The sequence below is a fragment of the Microtus oregoni genome, unplaced genomic scaffold, assembly GCF_018167655.1.
Source record: "Microtus oregoni isolate MIOR12 unplaced genomic scaffold, Mior012 000139F_ref0000186, whole genome shotgun sequence".
Lineage (NCBI taxonomy): Eukaryota > Metazoa > Chordata > Mammalia > Rodentia > Cricetidae > Microtus > Microtus oregoni.
Window position 1 is genome coordinate 1,502,711 of NW_024544789.1, and position 17,787 is coordinate 1,520,497.

Here is a 17,787-nt window from a genome sequence, read left to right on the forward strand (position 1 = left end):
ACCAGAATGGAAAGCATCAACAAATATAAAGTTATAAAAAATCCTACACAACAGAACAATTTAGAGTTGTGTTCACAGAAATAAATGTGTGGTCTTTTATATATAAGTGAAATGTTAATTAAATCATATCTCAAAATACTAATGCGCTCACTCCTAAACTTTGGTGCGGAACAAACTGTGGGGCTAACAAGCGTCCCAATCCTAATGTATACTCACGACTCTATGCCAAACAAAATACGGGTGCCATTTATAGATGTAAGCACTGCCTGATCATTAACAATATACATACATAGGATGGGAAGAGAAATACAAAGAACTTCAGAGCCTAACTTCAGACCCTGCAGTCAGCCTATGAGCATCAATGACCAAAGTCTGCCACTCAGAGACACACCTGGTTGAGGGACACTTAGTCAGGAATTCTACATGGGCCACTCATATCAATATGCTGTTTGTTTTGAGTTAATAAAATATTGATGTAAATGTAAAATATGAAAATGTGTGAATCTTGGAGTTAGCCTGGAACTTAAGCTCCCCAAAGAGTGTTTCAGATGGTAATGAACTAGCAATTGTTTGCAATCTGCCAGCTGATACATGGCATAATTTAACATGTTTATTTTTCCAAAGAACTCAGTGTCCCTAATGAGTTGGTTTTGATTGTTAAGTGTTAAAATGTCATGGGCCCACAATTATCTTGAGTAGACAGGAACCCTGAAAATATTTTGATACTGGATAGGATAAAAGCATCAGTGTACCTTTGGGCTCTTCTTGAGGACCGTGCCATCCCACACATGCTGAGCGTTGCAACTTGGCACCACTTCTAAGACCCCTGGTGGCTCCTTCATATTGAGTGTTTCCTCTCTACTGGGCTGAGCATGGCTGGCCACACGGAGGCCATTCACAACCACACGTGGTCCTCGTTAGCACCTCATTGCTCTGTATCACAAAGTCTAATACTGGCTGATTAATTGGATGCTATCAGCAGCCTTGGAATAGCCTTACTGAGAAGGTGAGACCACCAAATGAAGGCTGAAGGTGCCGTGGTGGTGTGGCCCGAGAGTTCTGTTTACAGTACCTCTATTTTATGGTGACTAGAGTTGAACGTGTAGACATTTCCCTGGAGTGGTAGGTGCCTGCTTAATGATTCTCTGTGCTTAACATAATTGGGAAACACCTTCTCCATTAAAAAAAAAGTTAGCTTTTTTGAGGGTTTTTAGAGCCCGTGGCAAGAAAGGTAAATGTTGTCTCTATTTTCTTTGAGTGGTGAGTGGGGAGTTGCTAAAAATTCGTGTGAACTGTTTCCGCCACCTTCAACAGTTTGACAGTAGAGATTATGAAAACATAAAGAATTTCTAAAGAATTAGAAATTTTGGCAACTTTAAGAAATTACTTTCAAGGAATGTTTTAGAGAACCAGTTAGGTGTTGTAGGTCTTTATCTGTTTGTTTTTATTGCTTTTTAGGGTTAGCATACAAGATAACGGGTTTCATTACAATATTTTCATACATAACTTTGTTCTCGTCCATTCCCCCTCCCTATATGCTTTATTTAACCCCCTGGCTCCATTTTGCTGGTACCCTTCTGTTGTGTACCAGTTTTCTGGGAGATTAAAATCTTCCATCTCAGAGGGAAACTTCTTAAGAAACAAGATGTAAAAGGGAGGTGAAATAACAAGGTATTTTAAGACAGGGTATTTATAAGGAAGTTAAATAACATGGTATTCTAAGGAAAGTCAAACACTCCACCCTGTAGGGACACTCCTTAAGAAAGGAAGCCAAGAGTTCAAATCAGCTTCAGGAAGTCCATGAAATTGACTGGATTCATTAGACCTCCCTCCCCAGTAGTATTTAAAAACAGTAAAGACCCATGAGTCTTACTCTCAGACAAGCCCAGCAGCCTGTTGGAAGAGACCAGTGAGTTGCCTGGAAGAGGCTCAGACAGATGGAGCCACAGGGAAAGGACACCCTCCAGCCTGTTGAACGACCTGCAGGTGATGCAGTGTGCTGCACCCATACTGGGGTGGGCTTTGGTGAAACAGTTGTCTTTGAGTCATTTCTGATGTGATTGGCTGATAGTTTCCCCATCACCCTCTCACCAACATTCCTGTAAATAACCCCAATAAAACTCATTTTTCATCAAGTAGAACTTTAGTCTGTTGTTGGTTGTCTGTCTGTCTGGGGTGAGGGTCTGATTGCTCATATTTCTTCTGGAATAGCGTCAACGTCACCTTCCCTCCATGCCCTGATCAAAACCTCACCTCTGTGTGGCCTTCATTATGCTGAGGTTTCTTTTCCTGTTTCTTCAGTACTTACATCAGGAAAGCATGTTGAACTTTCTCAAATGCATTTTCTAAGTTTATTGAGATGATCAAGTGACATCTGTTCTTATATTTATTTATGTGTTGCATTATATTTATTGATTTGTTTGTGCTGAACCCATCTTTACATCTCTGGGACGAAACAACTGGGTCCTGATGTGTGATATTCTTAACATGTACTTTAATTCAGTTTGCACATATTTTATTGAGAAAATTTAAGTCTATGTTCTGTAAATGCCTCTTTTTTTTTTTTCTTGTATCCTTTCTGGTCACGATATGAGAGCAATGCTGAGTCTGTCGAGTGAGTTTGGCAATGTTGCTGCCTCATGGTTTTGAAACAGTTTTACAAATAGTGGTGCTAACTCTTTTTTAAAGTTTGGTAGAATCCAACAGAGAATTCCTGTAGTCTTGGGCTTTTTCTTTTCTTGTTTGGGGGAGACTTTTAATTACTCCTTCAGCCTTGTTATAGATCTAAGTTATTTATATCTTCCTTCTTCTTTTTTTGAGACAAGTTTTCACTATGTTATCTCTAGCCGTCCTGAACTCACTTTGTAGCTGGCCTCGAACTCACAGAGATTCACCTGCCTCTGCCTTGTAAGTGCTGAGATTAAAGGTGTTTGCTACCACATCCAGTTGTTTATATCATTTTATTTAATTTTGGTAGTCATGTATGTTTAGACATTTATCTATTTCTTCTAGGTTTTCTAGTTTTTGTGATTTTATAAGTTTTCAAAATATTCTATAATGTTTCTCTGACTTTCATTGGAGTCTGTCATCAACATCTCCCCCTTTGGGTCTAATTGTATTAATTTTCTTTCTTGGTTAATTTGGCTAAGAACTTGTCAATCTTGTTTCCCTTTTTAATTTTAATAATTTTAAAGAATTAATGTTTGTTTGATTAGTCTACATATTTGTTTTGTTAGTCTCCAAAAGTTAGCAATTAACTTTTGATATGCTATTTGTATTTCTTGCCATGCATTGCATTTGCTTGACTTGTTCTTGTTTTCCTTGGACCTTGATGTCCATCTAGGTTTCTCATATGATCATGTTTAGCCTCTTAGGATGGCCTTGGTGTGTCAAAGGGTCTGGAAAATCGTGCTTTAATTTTCATTTGATTTTAGAAGTGCATTTTGTTATATTACTTATTTATTGTGTATAAGTGTTTTGTCTGCATGTATGTTTGTGCACCATCTATGAGTGTGGTGCACAAGGAGGTCAGAAGAGGGCATGGGATTTCCTGGGACTGGAGTTATAGATGCCTGTGAGCCACCTTGTGGATACTGGGAATCAAACCTGGATGCTCCAGAAAAGCAAACAGTATACTTGATTGCTGAGCCGTCTCTCCAGCCTGAATTTAGAAGTTAAAAAAGTTTCTTCTATGATTTCTCCAAAGATACTGCTCCTTCAGCTACACTGTTCTGTCTCCCAATACTGATGTGCTAGCAATGCTTTCTTGCTATTAATTTTCAGGCCTACCCCACAATAGGATCCAAGGAATCTTTCCAATTCTTCTGTACTTGTTAAAGTTGTCCTCGAAGCTTGTCTTGTTTCTATGACAAAATACCTGACCAAGGCAACCTAAGGAAGGGAGAGTTTATTTTGGAGACAACAGACAATTTGGTTTGAAATTTATTTTACTTATTACTACTATCATGCGTGGCTGCGTTTGTATGCATAAATGCCACAGCAAACATGGAGGTTGTAGGACAACTTGTGGTAGTTGATTCTCTTCTTCTACCATGTGGGTAACTTAGCTCTTACCTGCTGAGCCCTCTCGTTGAGACATCTACCTCCTTTGAATGATGAGGTAAGGCCACATGCCCTTAAAGTTATTTTTATTTATTAATTAAATTTATTAATTTATTTTACATCCTTATTGCAGTTTCCCCTCCCTTCTCTCGTCCCATTCCACCACCCAATGGTTTGCTATTTCCTATGGTTTGGTGGTCTTCTGACTGGTTGCAATGTTGGTAGTAGTAGCTCTTATCCCCCTCCCATAGAAGTATTAGGAGTTTGTTGGTTTGTTGTATTGGATGTGGTGTGTTTCTTCTAAACTCTCTTGCTCATCTATTTAGATCATAAAATTTATCCTTTCTTGTGTTTTCATGAATGAGATTGTCTTCCCCTGTGTATATTATTCAAGTATTTTCTATACCTATGAATTGTATTTGTTGTGCTTGTCCTGAAATGTTATTATTTACCCATCAACTTTAGCTTATTTTTACACTCAGTTATTTATTTATTTATTTTTATTGTGTGTATGCACACACATGTCCCTGCATGCATACATGCACCATGGGCACACATAGGGAAGTCAGAGGACAGCTTGTGTGAGTTCTTCTCTCTTGCTACCAAGTGGGCTCTGGGGATGAAACTCAAGTTGTCAGGCGAAGGGGTAAGAGGCTTGATCTGATGAGCCATCTCATGATCTGATGAGCCATCTCATGATCTGATGAGCCATCTCATTCATCCTTTCCATCAATTTTAAAAGAGCTTTTCTGGCCGGGTGGTGGTGGCACACGCCTTTAATCCCAGCACTTGGGAGGCAGAGGCAGGCAGATCTCTGTGAGTTCGAGGCCAGCCTGGTCTAAAAGAGGTAGTTCTAGGACAGGCTCCAAAGTTACAGAGAAACATTGTTTCAACAAACAAACAAACAAACAAAAACAAAGCAAACTAAACAAAACGGAAATAAAAACAAAAAAATCTAAAAAAAAAAAAAACCAGAACAACAGCAACAACAGAAAGTCAGAGAAAGTCTTTAAACACTTGTGCCTATAAAAAAGCAACCAGACTTATGGGAAATAATTACCTATCCCATGTTTCAGTGGGAAGTGAACTACACATTGAGATGCTGACAGAAAACTGCCTCTTAAAGTAGGAACAACTGAACCCTCAATAAGCAAACAGACTGAAAGGGACCAAGCAGCCCACTACAATAGCAAGTTACACTAAGAGTTGGAACACTAATACCTGTAAGAGGTTACATAGTTTTCAGTGGGGGCAAGTTGGGATGGCTGATATCATTGTTGCATATAGCAATTTTTGATGCATTTTATATGCATACCAGCGATTATTACTGTTTGCACAGTACTCACTCAACTGGTGGGTGCCATGTGAAGACTCTGCTAATATAGGTATTCTAGAATGTGAACTGAATGGATCCAAAAGCTCCAGAAGGGGATAGCAAAAAGATCTAGTGTGTTTTATTGTTTTATTTTTGTTTCTGAATATATATATATTATGCATATACATATATATCATATAACTTAAGCTGCTTTAAAACAAAGACCTTAGACTACTTTTTTGGAATAAGCTAATGGCTTGTTTGTGTAAAGCTTTTTTATTAAAGGAAAAAATTTAAAAAAAGGATAGCTTTCCTGAATATAGTAATCTTTCTTGGCAGGAATTTAGTTTCATGGCTTGAAATATGTTAAATACGTATTTTTTTTGTATTTTTTTGTTGCTGCTGAGAGATCTCATATTACCTTGATGTTTCTCTTTGCTAATTGACATTTTTTTTCATTAGCAGCCTTTAATATTGTTTCTTTGCTTTGTATTCTTGACATCTTGATTACATGTCATGGGGACTGCTTTATTTTTTGATATGGAATCCTTCATGAATTTGCCTGTCATCTTTGCACAGGGTCCATGCTAATCTCTGTATCATTCTAATTTTTAGTATATGGGCTGTCAAAGCATGTCATAGGGACTTTTTTTTCTCTCTGATCTTGTCTATTTAGGATTCTCAATACTTCTTGTACCCACGTTTCCCCTTCAGATCTTGGAAATTCTCTGCTTTAATTTAATTGAATACAATTGCCCATGTTTAAAATTTTTATCTCAGTTCCTTCTTCTACTCCATGAATTTCAGGCGTGCTCTTTTGGATGTCTCCCAGTGTTCTCAGAAGGCTCAGTCATTAATTTTTCTGGGTTTCTGACTGTATCGCTGTCCCAACCTTGTCTTTTATCCCTGAGATTCTTTCTTCCTCTCAATCTGTTGGTGCCGCTGTCCATTGTGTCATTCATTTCACTGATTGATTCCCTTCCAGAATTTCTCTTTGGTTGTTTTTCCTTTTGGATTTTCCCTTACATGCTTCTGAATTTCTCCTCTTAATTGCTCATTGTTTATTCTATTTTGTTACCCCTTTTTTGGGGAGGGCCCTGATTTGATTTCCTTGCTTACTTGAGTCTTCTATGAGGTCTTTTTTGTTACTTTTAAAATATAAGACTCTGAAATCCTTTCATTTTTCCCTGTGCTTTGCTGTCCGGTATGAAGGAGTTCTGAGCTATTGTAATGACCAGCTTCTCTTGGTTGGTTGGTGGATGTATGTGTTTCCTTTGCTTTGAAAAATGGGTCCTCTGTTTTTTATTTTCTCTTTCCCTCTTCTATTGGGGGGTTATTTTATTGATGTGAGTCTCCCTGCATTATCTTCACGTGGGTTTATGTTTCTGACTAGTTTTTAGGGAGAAAGGAAGCTGACTGCAGTAGCAATTGCTGACTCCAGGCCCAGTGTTAACTTGTAGGAGAGGGCACTTGGATACTTGGGTTGTGTATCCAGAGGGTCAGAGAGTGCCCCCTAGTGTACTGTCAGGAAGCATGCACTTCATAATTCTTTAGAGGTAAGGATATTAATAGTTAAAATAATAAAGCAAGGACAGAATGGGGAAAGAGGAAAAAAGGGAGTGAAGGAATACGTGGGGAAAACAGATGGGTTATAGATATGAGAAGTAATAGAGGGAATATTACAGAATAGGTGTGGAGAAAGAAGGGGGTAGTTATCAAAGCAGGTTCAGGTGAGATATAAGCTGGAGACAAACAACTGGTTCCCCTGGTTGGGAAGAAGAGTTTTCCTCCCTTCCTCCCTCCACCTTTCTCTCTCTCTCTCCCTCTCTCTAATGCTAACCTCTGAAGGATGAGGGGGAGGTTCGCTAGTCTTAGTAACTCAAACGCATTAAATTAGTTTTCCTTTTTGAGAGAGAGAGAGAGAGAGAGAGAGAGAGAGAGAGAGATTGTGTTCTGGATGAGGACTCTACTTTCTGCCAAAATTCCTTATACCAGCCAATTCTAACTTTCTCTCGGGTGTGCTTTGGATCATTCTTTCCATGTGGAGGTGGTGGGTGTCTGGGTTTGGGGTGTTCTATGACCAAGGATATTAGTGGGGTGGAAGTCCTATCCTCTCGTGTTTACCTTTGCTGCTGGATGGTCTCCTCCAGGTCCTGCCCATTAGCAAGACTATTTCAAGTCACCCAGGCACTTCTCCACTCCAGTGTTGCTGTTTCTTCAAGCAGTGGTGAGCACAGCTCATCCTCAGGATCTTCACACCAGTGGGCAGCCCCAGTTTCAGCCTCCTGGAGCACAGCTCTGAGCAGCCTGTGCTGCTCTGGCCGCCTCTCAGCCAGTGTGGAAGGGAGGTCACCACCCGGGCAGCCACCACTTACTATCCCCTTCGAGCCGCTCAGTGTGGTTAGACAGACAGCACTTGGAAGTTGATTGTGGATGCTTTTTGTGGAAATTTTTCTTAGGTAGGGATAGATTATTTTTAAAAATCCTGATGCTTTTCTTCAGTGGGTTGCTTACTTCAAGCCTGTGGTAGAAGTATGAAGTCTGTTGAGGCCGGTTCGATGGCTGCGGATAAAGTTGCCTACTGCCAAACCTGATGACCCAGGTTCCATCCCCTAGACCCACACGGTGGAAGAAGAGAACCAGTTTTTACTAGTTGTGCTCTGACCTCCACATGCTATGACAGGCACACAGACACACACAGACACATAGACACACTCGTAATAAAATTTAAAAAATGAAGTTTCAAGCTCATTACTTTAAAACATGCTCAAGGATGGATGAGTAAGGTGGCTCAGTGTACAAATGTGTTGTAATAGGAACAGCGGGGCTGTGTCCCGCCATCCAGCCGCCCGCACAGCTAGCTTTATACCCGAAATAATTACATGGAAACTGTATTCTTTTAAACACTGCCTGGCCCATTAGTTCCAGCCTCTTATTAGCTAGCTCTTACATATCGATCTAACCCATTTCTAATATCCCTGTAACACCATGAGGTGTCTTACCAGGGGAGATCTTAACCTGCGTCTGTGTCCAGTAGGAGAATCATGGCGACTCCTTGACTCAGCTTCTTTCTCCCAGCATTCTGTTCTGTTTACTCCGCCTACCTAATTTTATGTCCTATTAAAGGGCCAAGGCAGTTTCTTTATTTAACCAATGAAACAAAAGATAGAAAGATGACCCTCCTCCATCACAAATGTGCCTGTTGTTGAGCCTGCTGACCTGAGTTCATCCCCAGAACCCACATGCTCACACACACACACACACACACACACACACACACACACACACATTCACACACACAATGGCATGAATATATCCACAGTTATACAGCACACATACATACACACTAAATAAATGTTAAAATAACACACACACACAGTGGCATAAGTATATCCACAGGTATACATCACACATACATACACACTAAATCAATGTTAAAATAACACACACACACACTCCCCAGATACAACATAGCGCATAAGGTGATTAGACTGTAGTGTCCCAAGAAGCCCGCTGTGTGTCTAAACATGAAATAAACACTCGTGCTTGCATTTGAGCAGGCATCTATGGGTTAGCCCAAAAACAAAGCTGGCTTTGCCTTGGAGCGATTTGCCAATTAGAAGCCAGCTGGTTTGAAGATGCAGTGATCAAGTGGATGCCACTCCAGCTGTATGTATGGGACATTTTATTCCTGTAAGGGTGTACACTCCTCCGGTTCCAACAGAGGAAAATCTAAACCTCAGATGTGTATAGGCTTCCAGGGTCAGGCCCTGAGCTTCTATGGGAGAAAAAGGAATCTAGTTATTATTGTGTTCTCACTCCTGTTGCCAATACCCCCCAAGAGGCATGAATATTAGTTCTTAGAGGAATAAAAATATAGGTTAAAAATGCATGAAGTCCAGCGATACCTACAACACACAAATACAGCAAACCTATGGCATTAAAATTCCACCTGGAAAGTAACGATAAGAAAACATTTAGATAATACTGTTCTCGATTGAGAGGAAAGTCACAGCTGACTCTGGCATCTGTACACGTCAAGGCATTTCCACGGTGTGCAAGGTCCTCTCCCCATCTCACTACATCCCAGTGACAGGGCGTGTGTTTATTTGGACAATTTTTTAAAGAAGGGGGAGGAATGGGGAGGGTGAGTGGGGGAGCTATGTCCTTTCACCTTTCTGCTTCTCAGGAGATCATTAGAAACATGAAGATGAGCCTGTACTTGGGATGAGTGGATGACAGAAACCTAGACTGATGTTCTTGAGCCTTGTTCCTCCTGGGTATACTGAGGTCACGGGATGAGCTGGAATCTTGATCTTTGGTCTCTTGCTTGCATCTGCTCAGGTGGGACCACCACTTCTCAGTTCTTTTTGGGAAGCCCGTGGTGAGTTTCTCTGTAAGCTCCTGGGGACACAGGCATCTCCTACTGCTCCCCTGCCCTGCCATCAGAAACTCTGCTGGTGTTCCCTGCTCATGAGGTAGATCAAGGAGAAACCTATCCTTTACCCTATTGCTGTCTAAGCCAAGGAACCCCTACCATTTACTACAGTCAAGCACTGCCTTTGGAAAGGGGGACATTCCTTCTTCAGGGGTCTGTACAATCAAGCAAATGCGACATCCTCTCTTCCATTGTCCTCATCTTTTCTACCTGCTTTCACATTCTTCATGTAAGGTGACATTCCTCACATGGGATCCAATGTCTCCACGTACATAATCTCATTCTACTAGACAGGAGATGAGTGTACACCTCTGTAACATGAGGGCCTGCTTATTGGGGTTTCTGTCCTGCCCAGTTCCCGCAGTCATTATGTCCCAAAGAAAAATTACACAGTTCTACATAAGTTATAAACTGATTGTCCCATTAGCTCAGGCTTCGTGTTAGCTCTTATAACTTATGTTAACCCATTATTCTAGTATATATATATTAGCCACATGACTCGGTACATTTTTCGGCAGGGCAGGTCACATCTTCCTTCTTTGGTGTCTGGACAAGACTGGGGAGAGAGCTTTCTTCTTCCCAGAATTCTCCTGTTCTCATTGACTTGCCTGTACTTCCTGCCTGGCTACTGGCCAATCAACGCTTATTTAAAACATAATTGATAGAATATAGAATTGTCCCACACCACACCTCTGGCTTCACATCCAGCCTCATATCACTTCAGGCTCCACAGGGACCCCAGCTACACTTGCACGCCTGTTAGTAACTCGTAGTCATGTGAGACCTGGTAGAGGCTCAGAAATGCCCTTTAATGTAAAGTAAACCCAGCTCATTTAGAAAGTGGATGAATAAGAAGGGGGCAAGAAAACACATTCTGGGAAACTATTAGCAGAGCATGAGAGGCCTTAGGAGGAAGTGTGAGGGTGGAGCTGGCACCGTGGGGGAGACCCCACAGGAAGGTCTAGCAAAGGAAAACTAGTTGTTAAGTGACCTTACAGCATCGGAGAGTTAGCTTTGCAGGCTAAACAAAAGTATGTCAAATATCTATAATTCTTGCATTTGGGAGATGGGAAGTCAGAGGACTTCCCAAAAAGTTCCATTAACAAGGTGTGTGACCTTGTTAGAGGAGGTGTGTCACTTTTGAGGTTTCAAAAGCCTACATCAAGCCCAGTCTCTCTCTCTCTCTCTCTCTCTCTCTCTCTCTCTCTCTCTCTCTCTCTCTCTCTCTCTCTCTGCCTTCTGCTTATGAATCAGGATGTAAACTCTCAGTCCCTTGCTTGACTGCCTACAGTCACCCTTCCTGCCATGATGATCATGGACCAACCCTCTGGAACTGTGAGTAAAGTCTCAATTAAATGCTTTCTTTTATAAGAATTGGCTTGGTCATGGTGTCTCTTTGCAGCAATAGGACAGTAACCGAGACAACTTTCAAATCTGGGGATGCACAGTATCCTGGGAAAAAGTTCATTTAGTAACTTCAAGAATGTCTGTTGAGCCCCAATGAGGCCTCAGGAGTCTATTCAGTGTTAGAAGTTGGCAGAGCGAGAGCAATTGGGGTAGAGATGAAAGTCAGTGTTAATAAACAGAATAGAAGGCTTGACCCTTTCTAAATGTGCTGTTCAATTTGCTAATAAAACCACTTATTTATTTTAGCAAAGCCATAGGTCTTAGCCAGATTTTAGTTTTATAGGTTTAATATAATTCAGCATCACTTATTATAATCTAGCTCTTAAAGTTTTTGACCTTAAGAGTCTCAAGAAGAAATTAAGTAGGAAATATATTGGGCTTATAAAAGTGGAGATGAAATTTTCAAGGGAAATTTAGCAGTAAAGAGTAAGTTGGAAGCAGATTTCAACTTTGTTCTCAAAATAATTTTGGTCTGAGAGACTTCTCGGAGTAACACACTTCTTTGCTTGGCTATGTAAAATGTCAAACTCTAGGCAGGGAGTCAAACAACCTAATCCCATTGAGTTTCTCCGTTAGTCAGGGAACTTGGTAAGGTTATTCTGGAGAATGATGTTAAATTAGTGGGACTTTGAATTGAAGCTCCCGCCGATCCCACTAAATCTCCGCTAGTGGAGAAGGGCTGCCACCTAATCGCTGAGGTTTAGAGTGTTATGTGATTCAAGTGCCATTTGCTGCCATGGCTTGGGAAAACCTGCTCTTTCCATTAGAGCCTCCTCTTGTTTGCATAGCACTTGGCTCGGTGGCTCTAACCTGTCTTATTGCCGGGCTTTCTTCTACTGCCCCCAGCTGGGGCATCTTGCAGGCCCAGGGAATCCCAGCCGTCAATGGTTCACCTAGCTTCTCGCTTAAAAACCCATTTATAGGTCTGGAGGAGCCAAGTATTTCCTCATCGCCGAGTAAAAGCAATACCGGCTTTTCCAACATCTTTGCAGACATGAAGCCACATTAATTAGTTTTTACGGCTTTTCATCTCTCTCAGACGTCCAGTTTTTCTCAGATGCTCAGTTTGAGAGGCATTAAAGCAGTTCCTGATGAGCTCATGGACTGGCAGTGCTGGGTCAGCACTGGTTGGAGGTGTCCCCGTGGGCTCACGGCAGACTGATGTGTATGCCCCAGCGCAACTGATTGGTTTTTTGTGTGAAGCAGTGTGGGTGCTTGGCAGCTGGCAAAATTTTACTCTCAGCACTGAGCGAATGTTGAAGCAGTGGTGTGAAAGACAGGGCCACGTGAGATGCCTTAAGATGGGGTACCTGCCCTACTATGGGGGCTCATTGTTAGTCCACTTCTCCATGTCACGTTTTCCTTTCCAATATTCATACTCTCAGAGAACTGGTTCACATATGCTTTCTTTGTGTATGCTGAGGCCACGAACAGGCTAAAGGTTCTATTTACATTTCAAGCTATTGTTTCCCAGCTCCGCTTCTGTTTTTCTATGGTGATAGCGGTTCTCTGCAGATTTCAGATGTGATCTGTTATGTACCTATCTTAACCAGTTTAATGTCCGAGATTCTAGGGCTCTTCACTGATTCCTCCATGTATTAATAGCAGCCTGGGTTTACAATTCCAAAAAGATTATTTTATGTGCATGGGTGTTTGCTTGCATGCATATATTCTTGTGCACCATGTATGTTCTTGGTATCCTTAAAGGCCAGAAGAAGGTGTCAGATCACCAGGAACTGAAGTTACAAATGGTTGTGAGGGTACTTTGAATTGAACCTGGGGCCTCTGCAAGAGGAACAAGTACTGCTAACGGCAGAGTCCCTTTCCAGCTCCCATTTTGCAATTATTAACTACAGTGAACTGCAGAATATTTTGTTTTAAAAATTTTGTGACACATTGGTAATACTAAGATAGTAGAAACAAGCTAAAAAATATCTACCTCAGAATAGTTACAAAACAATTTAAAAACTTCTCATTTGGGAAACTCAAAACAGACATTGAGACCTGATAGTAGGTACAGGGCAAGAGAATCCTGCATTTCGAAAAGTAAAGTAAGCAAGCACAGAGCGCTTGAAATTCAGACAAGAAACTGTAAAACATCCAGAAAAATACAGGAGTGAATTTGCTCAAAGGGAAATACACAAGTTCTTGGGTAGAAAGACTAAACACCATAAAAATGTCAGTAACCTAGTTTTAACACAAATAACACCAGGTTCTTTACAGAGGAATCAAGAAGTAAGGCTGTCCAAGAAAACCCCAAAGCAGGGATAAAGAGAATACCAGAGCAAAGAGAATATGGCGCATGCATCATCCAGCTTCAGCAGAGGGAGATAGATGTTTGCTTTCTTAATTTGAAATCGTTTTATACTTACAAAACATTTGCAAGAACGGGACAAATAACTTCTCTCCCAGATGACCTTTTCCCAAGACTTGCCAGCTTTTAACATTTTGCTACGTTTATTTTATATCGTTTTTCTCTCTCTTTAATACACATACAATTGGGTACATACTTAACCCCTTCAAGTAATTGTACTCATTGCGCTCCTTTTCCTGATAGTAATAACATCTCTGTATGTATCTGGGGAGGGAGGTGAAACAAGACGGGGCCTGAGTTGGTAATTGTTGAAGGTCAGCAATGAGTGAAAGTTAACTTTGTTAGTTAACCTTTGGATCTGCTTGTCATTTTCAATAAAAAGGGGAAGAAGGCTATGGAGAGTTGGCGATTACCTTCACCCATGGAATAAACTGACCTTTATTACATGGGAACCTTAAGTGATGCTCTGGAATTTTTAGGGTATAAATAAAGAAAAATACAAGATCAGGCATGGTGTTGCACATCTATAATCCTACCACCTAGGTGGTGGTAGCAGGTGGATCAGGCATTCAAGGCTATCTTCAGCTTTGCAGCAAGTTGAAGACCAACCTGGGTAGACATATTCCTAGAAGATATGCCCTATGCTTGCCTGGAGGCATAGGTTGCCTTGGTGACCTCTAGAGTTTTCTAACCAGTGCCTTCTCTAGAGTGCGAGCAGAGCATTATGGGTCCAGGTTCAAGGTCAACTCTCACAACTTATTCCCAGGGGCTGCACCAAACAACAAGCAGAGCAGAGGAATCCCACCCTGTCTTGTTTTGAGCAGAGCCTACCTAAGCCACCCTTCTAGCTTCCATCCTGGAGGCCCTTCTGAGCCCACTCTGGGCCACCTGCCAGTGACTCGCCAGGTGCTGGACCTTAGCTGGACCCTTCACTGGCTCCATTGTAAGATCACTATTTCACTTCGCTTACTGGGCCTGTTGATAGAATTGGTTTCCTGGAGGGAAAAGTTAAATTTCCCTCACTGTTGTTGGAGCCAATGGTTCCCACCAGTGGCATTTTAATTACATACCAACTGGCTGCCTGAATATTTTGTCTAAATGTATGTCTAAATTTGTCCGCAAGTGATTCTAATGCATTTCCTCTTTCAACCATGGGATAGAGAATTTCAAAAGAAAGTGTGGTTCAAGGATTCATATCAGAGTGAGGTTCATAACTGCCTGGAACTGATATAATAATTCTAACATATTTTGGCATTAGGATTAAATGACTTGAAAGGATGCAGTCCCTTCTTTCACACATTTGGAGACAATATTAATATTACAAGATATAAATCACTGCTATAGCACGGTTGAGACAATTCATCAACTTTAGACTATTTCTGTTTGTCTATATGGTCTAGAAATAAAACTGTGTGTATTGCTCTTACCCCATTTTATTACCTATTCCCATGAGCAACTGAGGGCATATTCCCACAGACAGAGGTTCTGAAATGTCTTTGGGGCCTGATTTGGCTTGAGAAATAGGTTCAAAGTTCTCAGATTATTGCTGTTCTGGGGGGCAGGGATCTAGTTGCAAGCAGGAGTTCTGATCATTTCCACATATATGTTGCTTGGGAATGTTGGCATAGCTCTGGGTTTGCCACTGGCACTGTAACATACTCAGAACTTCTTAGCTCAGCCAGCAAGTCCAGTGATCAATGTCAAATGCAGAGCAGTGACCTCATCCAAGTGTGTGTGTGGCCCCTTCTCGACACCTTGTGTCTTGATTTGGTGTCAGAACTGGGCCAGCTGAAGTGTCTGGAATTCCATTCTCAGCCAGTGCTATTGCTGGATTTATTTTTGTCTGGGATACATCCTTCTAATTTGGAGCCAAAGTAAGCAGAAAACATCTTTTCTTCTCCTCAAGCATTGTTCAGTGAAGATGGGCAACCCTATTGGAATATATAATAATTACAACAAAAGAAAAACACAAAATAAAATTTCAGAGACCAAAGTAATTAAACAGATAAAAGTTAAGTACACTCATTTAGTTTATGAACACAATGGTGGTTTTCTTCTCACTTTGGGTCAGGTGTGAGGATATGTTGGGGAGATGGATCCTCTTTTCCAAGAGTTTTCAGCATGAGAACTGTGATAGCAATAAGATGGGATCTTTGATGTTCATGGGTTTGAGATTGTGGAGTCTGACTTTTCTCATTTCTTCAAGACCTCACACAAACTCATTTAGAAGGGACAGATCAGCGTCAAGGAGGGGTCATGAAACAGGGACTCTCTACTCCCTTACTGTGGAAACTCAGATTTTGGTATTATTGATGCCAGTATCAACTTTAGAGAGGAGTGACATAGTTGTGGCGGTACTAGGGCATATATCAGTTTATGAAGATCTCAGGAATGTTAAGTCTGGTGTGACAGGCAAGAGCGTTTGGAGGAGCATGTCCCAGCCTAGATAGGGGTAGGAAGGCAAAGAACTCTTGTTGAGTCTTGGAGTATTAATGAGATGATCCAGGAAGGCAATCAGTCATTTACTGGATATCATGCATTTCACACAAAAGAGTTAGCATATTTGTAGAACTGGAGGTGGGCAGCATAGTGTATTTGGGTGGGAAGTAAGTAGTTCAACCATTCAACATTTGATAGCTAATTTTGTGTAGCTACTACTTTCTAGACTTTGCTGAAGGGGTAGGAGATACAGTCTGGAACAAGACAGGAAAATTATATTTTTCAGATATTTTAGGCTAATGATAATTAAATAATCAATACACAAGTAAGGTAATTTCATATAAATATAATTTTTTTCTGTTTTGATTTTTTATTCATTTTTACACTAGCTTATTATTATTATTACCAATGCTTTTAGCACCAAGCCCATCAGTACCATAATTTCTTTGTGCTCTCTTATATTTCTTCTTGTATGTATCAAAACTTAAACTGAGCAATGAGTTCTGTGTTGCAAAGATGATTTATTTTTGTACCTGTCTAACCTGCCTTTGTTTCCTATTTTGATTTTTATTTATTTATTTATTTTTTTAAACTTTTTTTTTATTGAGAAAAGGAGAAAAAAAAACCCAAATTTCCTCCTCCTCCCAGCCTCCCATTTCCCTCCCCCTCCTCCCACCCTTCTCCCCCTCCCCCCACTCCTCTCCCCTTCCCTCTCCAGCCCAAAGAGCAGTCAGGGTTCCCTGCCCTGTGGTAAGTCCTAGGTCCTCCCCCCTCTGTCCATTTCTAGGAAGGTGAACATCCAAACTGGCTAGGCTCCCACAAAGCCAGCACATTACGTAGGTTCAAAACCCCGTGCCATTGTTCTTGGGTTCTCATCAGCCCTTATATGACAGAATGTGCCAGAGTGCTTAGGAATAGGCTAATATATTGACTATTAACACTATCGAAGGTTGGGGATTTACACCAAAATGGAGAATTATTCAGGGTATTGGATGACTAATCATAATATCTTAGGGAGACTTTCAGGTTATGGTAGATGAGACCTTTAGACTTCTTCAAATCATCAAGCATGAAGTCGGTCCTGCTCATGAGGATGAACGGAACACAGGCAAGTGATAAAGAAAGAAGACCTAAAAGTGTGAGGGAAGCAAAGGGGAGAGAGAGGGTGGTGAAAAGAGTGGGCAGGAAGACTGAAGGGCACACCAAGAAGGGGTTGGGAACAGCTGTAGCAGGTTTTGAGCGAAGCAGCAAGGTTCTGCTTTGTGTGGCCGCTCACATTCTTGGCTGGGGACGTTACTGTTTTCACCCACATTTTACACAGAAGAAAACAGAAACAAAGGAAAGGTTGGCATACAGCAAAGGGTTAGTTCACCTTCAGATACCCAAATTTACAGTCTAAACTCCTAACCTGCAGTCTTACTCTTTTCCCCAGCAGTCCAGAGATGCCCCAAACTTCTCCTTTTCCTATATTCACTAACTTTTCCCAGAAGACTGGGACAAACACGGGCTCTACTTTCCCAAAGTCTTAGATTTAGACTCCACTCATTCCATCTAGGAATGACATCTAGTTGGGCTCTGGGGATGCTGAAGGGAAGTGGAATTGGAAACAGGATGCTGTCAGAATCTCTGTTCTACTACTCAAGAGACAGATTGATTCCATGGTTACATCTCTTTGTCTGGTAGACACTTTCTGTTCTTGATGAATTTTATCTATCTTAGAACATTCACCACGTAGAATCAATATTCTTCTAACTTTCTAACAGAGTTTATCCCAAACAGCCCTTGAAAATGTGGTTATCTCAAACCTAAGCT

At 41.1% G+C, this 17,787-nt stretch overlaps 2 pseudogenes; both read right to left on the reverse strand.

Annotated features, from left to right (window-relative positions):
* Window positions 1–5,911: 5,911 nt before the first annotated feature.
* Window positions 5,912–6,012, reverse strand: LOC121444763 (annotated as a pseudogene).
* Window positions 6,013–16,432: 10,420 nt separating this feature from the next.
* On the reverse strand, window positions 16,433–16,508 carry LOC121444765 (annotated as a pseudogene).
* Between the last annotated feature and the right edge of the window lie 1,279 nt (window positions 16,509–17,787).